Below are 14,707 nucleotides of genomic sequence, written 5' to 3' on the forward strand. Positions count from 1 at the left end.
GGCTTGGCCATATCGGAGGGAGCAGATTTATCAGGCAGGACTAGCAATAAAGAGAATGGCATTGGTGAGGACTCCTTAAGCTGAACTGGTCACCGTGCAACTAGGAGGTGACATCCAGTGCAAGATACCTACAAAGTTTTATAGAATAAACACAACCTGATTCAGTTTATACAAACCATCTCCGCAGAAACATTAAAACCTAACAGTACGGCACTAACAGGGAGGAAACAGGAGGAGCCAGGATATCAACTGCCTTTCCAGCGAGGATGCAGTCTGCTGGAGGCACTGAATATAGAGCACGCAAAGGCAGCACACACTCCCTCGCACATAGGTAGTACATCAGCCGGAGGATGTAGCAGCTTTAGCATTGCAAGGTGATACCACTGCCTGCGTAGGCTCTGCATCCCGCTGACATGGCCCAAGAGCATCCCAGAGCATGTTCTCAATGGAGAATTGTTGACTCCAGCCCCATTTTATCCATGAGGACACAGTGCGCGGCCCCAGCTCACAACGCTGCACAAAGCAAACTGAATGCAGTTCTGTTTGCTGGCATGGCCACACAGACACACAGCTCCTACTTCCCTTCCTTCTGGGCAGCGGTACAAAGTAGGCATCTCTGCACCAGGCCATCAGGAACAGATTCCCACTGCATATGAATCAGCAGCACGTACAAACAAGCCTGCTCCCTTCCAGGCAAGAGCACAGACCTTGCGCAGGACAAGGGACTCACACTTGCCTCGTTCTCTTCTTCTGAAAAGCAGGTAGAGCACTATTTTATCTGCTCAAGGCATGCCATCCCCCATCCTGACAGCAGCACAGAGCGAGACACTCAGAGGCAGAGGCGATTTCTTAATCTGCTTGGGTGGTGGTGAGCTGTTTCAGGTTGGGCTTGATTCTGCACGCTCTTGGCAGCATTTTTTGGGGGGGACTTCCTCTGTGGTTTGAAGTTCTCCACTTCCTTCAGCTGACAACACCCCCAGCCCCTCTTTTCTGTACACTCCAAGGAAAAGACAATGAAAATCTTTAAGGAAAATAACTTCTAAAGCTCTCTGAGATGAAAAGGTCCTATTAGGCTAATTTTTAGGAGAGCATGGGATGTAGGGAGAAGAAAGATTAAACTAAACAAACCATAGTGGAAAAATTGATCTACTAAAGCAGTGGATGCTATCAGGGAAGCAAGCAATTTCCTGCAAGCCAGCACAGCCAGATGCATTTCTGCTAAAGCAGATCTGTCTTGACTTCTCCACAGCTTTCTCCTCTACCTGCCTGGCTGCTGGCAGCCCAGCTCGACAGCTCTAATGGTGCAATTCACTTTATTGACCTATTAGCTGCCACCTGCTCGGGACGCAGCCGCGGCAGATTCGCCATTGTATAAGCAGCAGCAGCAAACATAAAACTCTAAATAAATTCTCGGAGGCTGCGGAGCAGTATAATTAATCACAGGGTCTTTCACGAGGCAGCAGCAGCAGCGGGGAGGCAGGCAGGGGAATGCAGAAGGCAAGGCTGGAGTGGGGGGGTACGACATCAGGGCCCTCTTCTGCTGCCTGCCCCCACCCTGTCCTGCCAGGGACAATGCAGGAGCCAAGGCAGAGCTGGAGTCGGAGTTGAGGTCAAACTCCATTACGCTGCTTACCCATTTCATGAGCCCGAGCAAGTGACTGTCTCCCCAGCAGGCTTGCATCGGGTACATCCCTGACCAGAAATAAGCAGCACTCACTGCCAGGGTTTGCAGAGGTGTAAAGTTAAGATTGCTCCAAGCCCACTCCCCGCCACGCTGAACTTTCAGAGATAACGTGGGAAAGGAAGATGAATCTGGCCCAGACGCGCGAACACAGAGTGAGCATGGAAGAGAAATGTCAAAGGAAGAAACAGTAGGAAAAGCTTTAAACACTCTGAACCGGTTCCCTTCAGCTCCTCACTTGGCAAAGGCACAGACCTCAGCTCTCCCTCCCTGCCGTATCTCACAGCCATCCCTCTTGCACTCCCTGCGAGTGTACCCGTTTGGGATGCTCCCACCCGACAGCTGAATTGCTGCACGAAGGCACACCGAGTCTGGTGACTGCTTGCAGAAAAAAATAGGAGGCCTCAAATTTTACTGAGTTTGGGACATCGCACATCTCTGTCAGTATGCCTTGCTGCCAGACAGCAATGCTCTCCCCTGACAGCCTGCCTGTAAGGCCATCAGCAGAAGCAAATGGAATAGCTTGGCCCCAAGAGAAACCTCATACCACCACCGCTTCAGAAAGTCATCAGGTACTCTTGGGGACACTTGGACTCACCAGAAATGGCAAGTTGGGAGCCAGCAGGACTTCACCGAAGAGAGACAACAGATGCCTTGGCTGAGCACTCTGCTCCTCCTTTCTTGCAGCCGCCCTAATCCAAGGACAGCGGTCAATATAAAGATGTCCTCCTACTTCAGAGGGGCACTGCCCTCATCTATAGAGACAGAGACAAGAGAAGAATTATTTCCTGCCATTGAACAGGACCCAAATGAGACTAAAGCACAAGTCCTAAAGGCTATGGTGAAGTGTCAGCATTCACCCTGAGCCCCGAGATCAGCCCACCTGAGACATGCTTCTTCTTCCTCCCTTACTTAAGCCACACTCCCTGCTCCCTCCAGACAGCTGGCATCCCTCCTGCTCCGACTGGCTGCCGTCTCTCTGAGCAACACCAAAGCAGTGCTGAGCAGAAGCCCTCCTCAGAAAGGGGAAAAAAAAAAAATAAATATATACATTCCAGCCTTTGAGCCATGCTTTTAATATTTCAGCTTTCTTTTTCTGCCAGAAGAGAGTAAATTCCTTATGCCAGCTGGGCTGCAATCTCACCACCACATCTCTCTGTCTCAGACAGCCCTGGCTGCCAGCCCCCCCAGGCAGATGGCAAATGCAAGCCTCATATCCCCCCCGCCAAACACCCCTTTCTGCTCCTGCATCCCTCAGCACTGGTCAGGCTGCAACAGAGTCGGCAGCACAGCGGGGACAAGGCACTGAGAGGCTGGGGAGGGCTGGACAGGCTGCCTAGGAACAACAAAATTAAAGATGTATTCAAGATATTGCAAAGGAGCCCTACACACCAAGCTCCATGGGGCCACCAGGATGCCTCGATGGACCCACTCTGGTAGAAGAACTTGTTTGGGAAAGGTGACAGGTCAGCACTACCAGATCACCCTGAGCGACATCTGTCAGTCACTGCCATCAAGCTCTGTCCAAAGCCAGCCGCCATCCCACCCACACACAAACTATCCATCAAGCATCATCTCTGTCAAGCCAGTTTGTATTTTAAATTTAATGTCTGCAAAGTATTTTGGCTTTAAATTATTCTGCAGACTCACTCAGTTCAGCAATGCTTCCCCGTCTAGACAGAACAATCTTGTTGTCAGTGAAACAGATTCGCCCTGACATCCCCGTGGTGCGTGGTGATGCGGTTGCTATTTTGTACAAAGGAAGAGAGCTAAAAAGCTCTTTCTCTACAATTTTGAAATGTGATTCCTGTCCATTCAACTTCAAATAAACACCTCAGTAAATAATCCTGCCATCTTTGATTTGATATCTCTCTCTGTTAGGAAGCAGCATGGGTGTAGAAAGGGGGAATGGCTGAGCATTTGTGGGGTCTGACATCTCCCAGTGCTGCCAGCAGCATGCCTGCTCTCCTAGAAGGGAGGGATTCCCTCCTCTCCTGCTCCGGCTTTTAAACCCACTTGCTTTGGCTCCCTCCTCCATGCCATAGACTGAGAACTGGAGTCTGGAGCTCTCCTGGTACCCCTCTGTGACACCAAGGTCCCTGCTCCCAAACACAGACCTGCCTGATGCTCCACAGCTGCAGGACAAGCCTTGGATGACTGGCAGGGAGACACAGGAGAGGCATCAGCACCCTGAAAGAGACATTAAACCAAGTCAAAACACATTTTGCATATCAGCTTTCCCCCAGGTCTCTGCCAGCATGACAGACTACAAACACTTTCTTTACAACAAAAAAAGCACTTCTTCCCCTTGCAAAAAACCTGCACTAAGGCAAAAGCAAACCTGAGCAAGCATTTGGCAGCATGTCATGTCTAGTTGGCTCGGCTGCAGTAAGAGAGGAGAGGAAAAACAGCCCAATCCAACCAAAAATAATATTGCTCCCCTCTTGCTCTGTCCGTGACAGAATATTGTCAGAAACGACAAATACCAATTTGGGATCTTTTCGTCTCCTGTCCCGATAAGATACCTGCCTGTCTGTCCCACGGCATGGCAGCAGGGAGGTGATCTCTGCCTTCTGCAAGGCATCCCCAGCCTGAGCATTGCCCAGGGGAAACACGCAGCTCTAAAACTAAGCCCGTGAGAAGCTGGACACTGACAATTACACAGCAACAGAGGGTCCTCCATCACAGCTAGCCAAAGGTCAAGAGTTCAGCCCCAAGGATGCCTCTTGAGGGTGCCTGTGGCAAGGTGGAGACGGAGAATTCTCAATGCACCAACAGGCACATCTACAGGGTGCCAAAGGGCCGTATCACACAGCTGGTTTTATTGCCCAAATGCCTACAGACCTACAGGAGCTGACCAGTTCAAAGCAGACTGCATCAGCCCACCTGCATTAACATTTAATCCCAGTGCTAGAGCACCACACAATAAATCACCTGCAAGCCTACTATGCGGAGAGAGAGACACTTGCCTCTAAATATTCAGGCAGAAAAAAGCCTCTATATATTCCAACAGGAAAAATGAAATCAGAAAGCAAGAAGGACCGGCTCTTCGCACAGGCACCGCCATCTAGCAGCATAATAGGAAGAGCTACACACACACAATTTATAACCTCGTGGATTCATCCCTGTTTTGACCTCCATGGAGATATTAACTGGCTCACAGGAGTGATCAGGAATTTCCCCCACCCCAGGAGCAAGCTGGCTCTGCGCTGCAGGAGAACGCTGCCTGCCTGCTCCTGCCTGTGCCAGGCTCAGAGCAGCTGGTCCAGAGCAGCCCCCAGCACATCCACCACCAGCCAGGACCCACCGTACGGCACACGGCCCGCAGGACCCGGGGAGGCATAGCAACGCGGGGGAAGACTTCACCCTCCAAGAGACGGGCCATGCAGAACCAGACCAAAAGACTGACCCTACCAAGGAAGGCAGCACCAGGGAAACGCAGGGAACAGCACAGTGAGCACAGCCCTTCCCCAGCTGCACTGAGACCATCTCACACGAGATCCTCCGCAAGCACATAACCTGAAGGCCACGACTTGCAAGAGAGCATCCCACAGCAGCAAGTTCTACGTTCTGCCTCCTCCTTTACCCGCTGGTATTATTTTACCAGCTCATTAATTCAGCAAGAAGGTTCCAACCCAGGTCTGGGGGACCAGCAATTGCTCTTTTGGTCAAACCTGTACCTTGAGCATCTCTATGCTGACGGAGAACAAAGCCAGCTTTCTGGGAAGGCACCTTCTCTCCTCGCCCCCTCCTCTGCACGCACCAGCCCTGTTGATGCCCAGATGCATAACAAATGGAGTTACAGCAGCAGCGGAGTGTTTACTGTCCTCCTGGGACGGAGAGTGTTAATGCACGGGCTGAACTGGGGGTGGGGGAGTGAAGTGCTGAAAAATGATGCATGCAAAGGCTCATTATCACATCCTTAATAGCCCTGAAATCTGCTAGGGCCTCTGTCATTTCTCCTCCCCTTTGGGTCACAAGGAGCCGTCCCCGTCTGTCTCAGCAGCAGGGCCTGGCTTCCCTGCCAGAGCTGCTGGCCACCCAAGCGGACAGGGCACCTCAACGCTCGGAGCCTGCATCTCCACTGGGTGCTCCTACAAGGAGCCACAGAGGAGCAGCCAACGCTGGCTCGGCTCAGCGCTCTGCTCTAAACCAGTTGGCTGTAGGAGGGGCCACTGGCATCAGGCATTTACCCCCACACCCCGCTACTGCCCTTCGTGATGGGAAACCATGCCTCAGTTTCCCTGCCTGTATGAAAAGAGTTATGACATCTCCCACCCATCTCAGTAAAGATATTTCACTTTTCATTTCTGTTGCGCACTCAAGAGCTTCACCTATACATTTTTGGGGAATTTTCAGCCAGTTCAGACGTGCTGATGGCATTTCCAAGATCACCCAGCACCCACAGCTCTGCTCAGGTGTATTGCCAAGCACAAGTCAGCACACCATCCTCGATGTCCCCGCATTCTCTCCAGCGGGAGAGGGATGTGGACACCACCAAGCTCTGTCCAGGTCTCCACCACACACCGACCAGCTTAACTCTCCATCAACAGACAGCAGATGCTCTAGATACAGGTTTGAGCACAGGAGCAACTGTTGGTTCCTCAGACCTGTGGTAAAACCTCCTCACTGGATTAATGAGCTGGCAAAACACTACTTGAGTAAAGGAGGAGGCACCAGGCATCAGCAGGGCCTCTGCCAGCGTGGAGGCGTTTAGCTACCACAGAGCTAGTGGTTGTACCTTTAAGCACTGCATCTCGGCTCCACTCCTCACGACACCTGCGCTGAAGGGATTTGATGACTCCCAAGAAATGCCAAGCCAAGAAGCTTTTAAGAACTACTGAACTGCCTTTTTAAGAGGCAGGGGACACGTGCACCTAATCCGGTCTTAAAACTAATGATTTAATTTACATTAGGAGAAGCAAACCAGCATAAATTAATATCTCCCAATAGTGTAACATGAGCATGTTTTATCTGGAGATTATGTTGATTAAATCATCAAGTGCCATAATCTTCCCTTCCTAGCTCAGTAAGATGGGGAAAGAAAAAAAAAACAACTAAAAATACCGATATAGCCTTCTAAGCCACAGGAGGGAACCACACATTCATCTCCAAGCACTCTGCTCGCTCAGTGAAGCATGCACACAAGACTTCCCACCCTGGAAGAAGCTGCTCCAGCTGGTGTGGTACAAAGAGGTAAAATGAAGTTATGTGTTCAGAATTGAAGAGATGTCAGGAGATGGAAGGGTGGAGGAGCTTCGAGGCAGTATAGGAGTTACACTTACCGGGTTTAACTCTGGAAATGTAACCGAAGAAATCGAATCCAACTTCTCAGGGCTATGTATCTGCTTTAAGACACGTGGCTTAGCTCCACCATGCAGGGAGACAATGCCTTAGCAGAAGGAGAAAACACAGAAGCACATTTAAAACTTCTTCCTCCTGCCTCCCTAATATCTTTTCTGCTTGTTCCTACCTCTTTTGCACTACACTGAAATGAAGGACTAAACCACTCACCTTGATGAATCAGCAAGACCTACCTTGACTTTTTCCAACAGAGTTATCACCTGCTGAGGGTGGTTTTTCAGACAAAGCCTATTCCCGTGGGACTCAGCTACAACCACTCTCCTGAAGCTTTCTGCCAGGTAATCGTGCATGGGCACTTCACATTTAATGGCTTCATCTGCTGGCTGTTTGGATTGCATGTGGAGCGCTCTTAGAGCCCTTGGGCAGGGCACTTCAGAAGCACAACACCTTTTATTTAAAGCCAATTCAAAACCACAGTGGCGAGTCTGAAAGCTTCCCTGGAGAATGACAAAGGATATTGTTAAGTTTGTGGCAGAAGAGAAGGGGTCCAAGGGTAAAAAAAAAAAAAAAAATAATAATCCCTAAACAGAAAGTTCCCCCTGAAAAAGCAAGCTCTAAACACTGTTTATACTGACCCCTAACACCAGCAACAGGTCTCCAGCAAGCAGGCTGTATTTACAAGGCCAAACCTCAACGTGAGCAACATCCACTCACCCTCCTGTTACACAACTTTGTGTTAGTGTTGATGAAATAAGTGGATTTTGAAAAGGAAGGGTGATTAACAGATGCAGTTTTATTGCTTATTGGAAAGTTGGGGGAAGCAGCAAGCTTCTGCCAGCAGTGCTGAGCACGGGCTGCAGCAACCGCAATCCCCTGCCTCAATTTCCTCATAAATGGAATAATTACTGCTGTAAAAGCCTGGAAGCCTTCAGAAGAGAAACTGTGTTATCTGGAAAATTATTTTAATACCAAAATGAAGTTACTAAGAGGAACTCCACACTCAGTGTTGCATGCAGAAAATACATCTCCATTCAAATACCCTGTCCTTGCACCCTGCAAGGGGTGGGAGGGGGGAAAGAAAAAGCATGGTGTAAAGGAACCACAGTTTCAGGTTCTGCAAGGAGGCACTTTCTTAGCAAGAGTTTTTCTCCGAGGACAGAAAGTATGCTGACTTGCAGCCTTACGAATGTGGAAGCTGCAGGAAGTCTCCTGAAATTTTATTTTTTTTTGTTATTCATTTCTGTGGTCCTGTAAACCTGCATGATAATTCACAGAGCAGAGGACGTTTTATTTCCTTGAGCACCTTTCAAATTCAAACTCAGACCCAAGCCCCTTTCTTACCTAGAAGCAAACCAACCAGCCTTACTGACTTCCTTAGAACAATGCACGTGGAAGAATGTAATTTCGGAACAATTTTTCACCTCCTTCTGATGTCATTTTACAGTAGAAATAACCTATTCTGACCCTCTCCCTCTGCAAGTGTCTCTGCCTTCCCAGCTGCGGCCAGTATGCCCCTTGTGGGCTTTGTAACCTTGTCAGTTCAATTAATGGGGCCCTCAGAGGCTGGGGACTTCATTACTTCTAAATGAAGCATCTTCTAATATAGTAATGCTGCTTCTATTCTGCAGGACCCTTGTTCCAGACAAGCCTGATATTTTTCCAGCACCTTCACATTCATTTTCCCCAAATGAATGCGGCATTACAGAAAATTTAATTTTTTGGATGCTTCGAAAAGCTTTCCCTCCAAGGAAACATCAGACAAACATCTATATGCTGCATAGAATTACACACCAAGCCACTCGATAAAATCAACTTATCTGCCAGGAACAAGCCTGACACATCCATGGTACCGATGCCTTTCTCCCCCGACTTTAGATGTACACAGAGTCCTCAAAGTCTTGGGAAAGGAGGGGGGCCCCCCCTCATCGATCATCCTTAACCCTGCCAGCACCACGTCTACTTGTGCTTCACCCTCCCTGTCGAGACAGCTGCCTTTGGAACGAAGGATTTTGAGATGGAAAAGCATTGCAAAAAAACCCCACAGAGGTTGCTTGACTTCTGCCCTCACACTCGGGGCTTGAGGTGTGCTGGGAGGGAGAGTGCTGCCTGCAAACACGACCCTTGCCATGCCTCCTCTCAAAACAACAGGCAGCCCTGCAGGCAGCACAGAGCTAGAGAGGATGCTCAGCTCCTCAGTGACACCAGCCATCAGCCACATCACTCTGCTGCTGCTCACCCACAGCAACTTATACTTTCTGAAGGAGAAAATTCAGTTGAGGGATGTACTCCTTACTTCAATGCTCTCAACAGGCCAGACCTACAAGCATTTGCTTTTTTTAATACATTCCGCCTCTCCCCAGGCTGGGGGCAGAAAACTTCACCACAGATCAAAGCCCAGACATCAGCTAGCTTTTCTTCCTTCCTTTTGCAAGCCTTGAGTTCTGTGATGCCCTGGGAGAGCCAAAGGTGGTAGGCACAAAGCCTGTCATCCCCCAGCAAGATGGACTTGTCTCTAGCTAGCAAATTCCACCTCAGAGGACGAGATCCTCCTTTCCAGCAGGCTCAGGATCTCTCCGAGCAGTCTCACACAAACCCCTTCTGCTAGAATCTTTACAGACACTGTCGTTCCATACTCAACATCCTGCACGAGCACATAATTAATTATCTCCAGTGAGTTGCCATCTGTCAGCTGATCACTGGCAGATCTGATTAACAGACCATCCCCACGTTCTCCACCTACTGCAAAGGAAAACATGCTCTCTTCCAATGGTTTATGCTAACACGTTTTTACTTTGGATTTGCAACAAGCTTCTTGCAGTCAACTAAAAAATGTAGCCAATTTGAAATGTATGAAATGTAACTCATTCTCCAGAAGTCATTTAGTCTCCTGCTCTGGACTGAGCCTCAGCCTGTCCAGCTGGATGGAGAAGAGACGAGAGGGCAATGCTGAAGAAAGCAGTATATGCTGAGAGGTGTAGATGAAGTTCTGACGTAGCTGAAACCCTGGAGCAAAACCTTAAGGAAAATTAAGTTGCCCTGAAGTCCAGAATATAAGCTAAGTTAAGGAAGGAGGGCATTTCTAGCTGAGTAACAGGCACAGCTCAGTCTCTGGCAGATGATTGCACTCCTGTGCCTCAACCTCCCCAACTGAGTAATCAAGCATGTTCTCATTTACTTCTCTGGGTAGAAACCTTAAAGGTTTGCATATAAAAACAATACAGGGGTAAAATCACTGCCAAGACAGGCAGCAGCAGGCACTGGATGCCCTTCACAGCACTGACCACGTCAGGAAGCAGGATGCTTTTGCACTGAGGCTGGCTTCTCCCACCCATCCTACTCAGCAGCAGGAGATTGCCACAGCAACAGGAGACAGAGGAGAAAAAAATATTTCTCTAGAACATATTAGGTTGCTTTTTAGTGGATTGACATCAGAGAGTTCATTTATAAATATGTCAAGACCATGTCGGTGTGAAATTGGAAATGAGAGGGGATGGCAGCACAGTGAGCAAAGTACATGGGGTGAGGAGACTAAACATGCAGGTTCACCTGAGCGAGGTGCAGATTGAGAGACCGGGGGGAGAACGCAGGATCTCAGCACTAATCAACTCCATCCACTGAGCAAAGGAAACCCTTTTTACTAATGCAAACAGCTTCATGGTTACTCACCTCTGCTGTCATGGGGCCCGAGGAGCCTCTGCCTCCAGAATGCCCATGTCCGTGTGCAGGCACCGCACAGCTGGGAAGGGAAGGACCACAATCCGGTGCTCGCAGCAGGCTGCTCCGTTTCCAGTGCCACCGCTGCTCGGTCAGCCCAGCCACGTAACAAGACAGTAAACAGCGACAATAAGGTCACGCAGGAGACTGAGGTCTTTCCCAAAACAATTTAAGAGGCTCATTAAACCGGTTAATAGCGCAGGAGCAGCACTGACACCATGCTGTAGTGTTTCCAGTTTCCTCTGTAACGTCGTCCCAAAAGACTCGAGCATTTAGCTGGAGTGCTAAGTGGCACCTCAAGAGCCCCAGCGCGTGAGTCTTGCCAGGAGCTAGAGAGGGCAGCTCATCCTGAAAAAGCAAAGGTAACAACCCTGTTCTTGGCAGAAGAGCGAGGCTTTCCTCATGCTCTGATGATGACAGCTGGGTTGAGCAGGCACAACTCGCCCTCGCCATCCTTCACAGCACCCCATCACAGCAGGTACACCGGTAGGCATTCGAGACACAAACCTGTTCACTAAAGAACTCAGGGGCAGCGGGGCGAGAATTGAACAAACACTTTCAGATAAGTAACTGCATTTTTGTGATTCTGGTGGTAGCCCCTTAGAAGCATGCTCAGTTCACTGGAATGAAACCTGCAGCAAGACACAAGCAACAGACAGAGACACAGGACCAGGAGACCTCCTTGGTCAGAGGCATCACACCTTGCAATCCCATGATAAACGAAGTACACAGAACCTGCCTGGCCACACACTGCGTTGTTCTTCATCCGAGACACCACGCTGATTCAACAAGGTATTTGGCAATAAAAAGATCCAGAAACTGCAAAAATGCTCACTATAATAAATTACAAAATAAACAAAAAAAAGGAAATATAGCAATGCCTCCAAATTTAAGTAAATATACAACTACAACAACATTGGAAGTGATGTAACAAGGCACAGTTGGTTGGCTGAACGAGCAGGAACATGACTGCCTCTTCTGGGCTTGTGCTTCTGCACAATTGACTCGCTGTATCCATTAATTATAACCCCATTGCACAGGTAGGAAATGCACCCACCAGAAGCACCTTGCCACTGTCATTCGGCCCAGGAACGTGACAGATAGAACAAAAAGCTGAGCCGTAATCGAGATGGAGCTACCTGTCAGGCTCTCTGATGGAAAGGGAAAACCCCTCTGCTCAGAGACTTTGCAGATTAATACTTTTAGTCACATCAAACAGTAAACAGGAACCAGCATGCCTCATGAGGGCTACAGCCAGTATTTAAGCTTGTTCACATCCATTACAAGGCAAGTCTATTGGGATGCTCCCCAGGGTCTTTAGCACTTGGGTAGCAGAGGACAACCGCATGCAGAGACACTGCGACAGGCCAGCCCAGAACACGTGCTGCTGCACGCTCCTTACAGCTCTCAAAGCACTTCAGCGCAAATTAAACCCTAAGACTTCTTTGAGAAAGTCAGCCTCAGAACAGAGGGGTGGCAAACCTTGCTAAACACTCCAGAAACTTCTCACTACACTAATCCCAGCCATTCCCTGCAAGAACAGTTCAGCAGTCTTCCCACAAGCTGGACCTCCCTTGCACAGACATACCACAGCAGCGGTCCAGGGAAGACAGCACCAACACTGCAGCCTTGCATCCCAGAATATCTGCTAAACGCTCATCTTCACACCACCTAGAAAGGACAAGCAAGCCCCCATATCATCCCCAGAAAGATGAAATCCTCAGCGCAGAAGCCCTGTTGTGGCAGGGCCACTCACTGGATTGCCAGCCAGCTGTCCGTTCCTTGGGACAAGATTTTTCCATCTTCAGGCAGAAACCAGGAGACAGACACTTTATTTCTGTATTTCACCCAGACTTTCAAAGCTCTCCTCAGAATTGTCATTTCAACAAAAGAGGAAACAAATCAGGAGTTTTGAACTCTTAGGAGAGCAGGACCAATAGACTGAGCAAGGGCTGTAACTATTGTGCCAGCTTCGCCACATAATTTCCCTTTCCTGAAATGCAAACTTCATGCTTGATACAAAATGAGACCTAATCAATACTCAAGTGCTGAAATGCTATTACAAAGCATGCATTCCTAGGTCCCAAGTTACATCTGAACATCTTCTGCCATGCCTTATGCTCTTCAGGACAGTCTGAAACTAAGGGGTTTAGTAATTCCCAGTTTGAATGGATGAGATTTTTACCACCACAGAAATTCTTTCCATCAGAATGTTTGCCTCCTGTGTTTATACTCGTTTTCTGCAACTGTATTACATGATTTAGTATCATTAGTACTCAGTTTTCCCCATTACGTGATGCCTCATGATGCATGAGGTTTGGAAAATTGCTTCCTAATCACATTAGAAAAAAATATTCACGCGACTATTAGGCACTGTTATTAAAATATAGTTCATGGGCAAAAGGATATTTCTTCCCCATAATGAATAGTTCTTCTGTATCAGCATGAATGTGACATGATCAGCAGCTAACTCCAACTGTTTGTTTCAACAGAAATCAATTAATTATCAGACATCCATTACTTCCCTGAAAAAAAAAAAAACAAACAAACCAACCACCAAAAAACTGCACCTACCTTTTCATTTAATGACACAAGCAGACGTGGAGCTACATCCATGTGTTCTGAGCCAACCACTCTTCAAACCCATCTTAAGTCAGTGCAATCAATCTGTTCACTTTAACACCCTTCAGTCCCCAATTCCAAACAGGATTTAAAGCATCAAGCAGAAACCTTAATTTAAGACACAGATTTTAACCTTGATTGGCACTTGTATTTATTTTCATTAAAGATTGTTAGCTTTCGTTAACTGGCATAGCCATTAAAATAGCAGAGAGAAAACAGCAGACAATCACTACTGTCAAATATATCCTAACTCAACAAAAAATAAGGAACTTCAATAAAGTTAAATGAAAAATGTGGGTTTCATCACTATTCTGATTTTTTTCCTCTCAAGATTTGGGGCAGAACATGTGGATGCAACTTAGAATTAAACAAAAAATGACAACGCTATCTTAGGTATACAGGGCAACTGTTAGGTTTAAAATTTAACATTGATTAAATAAATCAGTAGCTGTTTCCAGTGGGTTACATCTCTTGGTTCCAAAGCCCTAAAAATGACTGGCTTTGCTCAAAGCACCGCTATTTTAGAACCAAAGGCTTCAGCAACTCTTCCTGTGTTGCCGTTTATATGAAGGGAGTTTAGACACCCACCCTGCTTATACATTGAAAATATTTTGCATTTATGTCTTTTGTCACCTAAATGTTATTTAAGTATTGGTCCCAGGGTTTCTCTGAGACACTCTCCTCCTCCACCAATTTCCTAACATGTTATCAGAAGGGAAAAAAAAACTCAAATCTTTCATGAATATAAACCCAAACAGTTATTTATGCACATTTATTAACTAAACTGAAATCAGTATTTTGCAGAAAAGCATTCTTGCATAAAAAGGAGGAATCTAAATAAGCAGCATTGACTCCACTGTAAAGAGATGGGTACTTAAAAGTATTACAAGATATTTTGGCATCCCAAAATTTTGAGCTGATGTTAAACGTTAAAGGCCTTTCCCACATTGTGTAACATTAAAATCGTGGAATATTTTTAATTGTATGAAATGAAAAGACCCTTTATCACTGAAACTTCACAATAAATCCCATAAAAATGAAACATTCATTATAAAGTAATTTCTCAATACTTAAAAATATATTAAACTTTTATAATTGGACAAACCAAAACTGATAGTAGCAAGCCTTAGACGCCCCTTTAGATGTTCTTAACCCTTTTGTGTTTGCTGTTTGCTTCTATGGAGTAAGAACCTAAAAGGTCTATTATTTTTTCTCTTTCTGAAAGAGGAAGAACCTCAGTTATTCACCATGGTCACAGCAATTTCTTGCTCTCTAAGGCTTTATTTTTGTAGGCTCCCCAAAAATGTACAAAAAATTGCAACAATCTAGACTTCTGTCATGAAATCACCTCGTCTCTTTACAAAATTTCAGACAAACCACATGAGC

The 14,707-nt window shown here is 47.2% G+C and overlaps 1 long non-coding RNA gene across 1 annotated transcript in view; it reads right to left on the reverse strand.

Annotated features, from left to right (window-relative positions):
• The window catches only part of LOC106631544 (uncharacterized), a 41,241-nt gene extending 34,038 nt beyond the window's left edge, over nucleotides 1-7,203 (reverse strand). The window contains exons 1-3 of the long non-coding RNA XR_008731555.1: nucleotides 3,698-7,203; nucleotides 2,565-2,697; nucleotides 2,280-2,436 (exon numbers count right to left, since the gene is read on the reverse strand). This is a non-coding gene — a long non-coding RNA (uncharacterized LOC106631544). The remainder of the gene's footprint in view (nucleotides 1-2,279; nucleotides 2,437-2,564; nucleotides 2,698-3,697) is intronic.
• Between the last annotated feature and the right edge of the window lie 7,504 nt (nucleotides 7,204-14,707).

This window comes from Falco cherrug, chromosome 1 (genome assembly GCF_023634085.1).
Source record: "Falco cherrug isolate bFalChe1 chromosome 1, bFalChe1.pri, whole genome shotgun sequence".
NCBI classification, from domain to species: Eukaryota; Metazoa; Chordata; class Aves; order Falconiformes; family Falconidae; genus Falco; species Falco cherrug.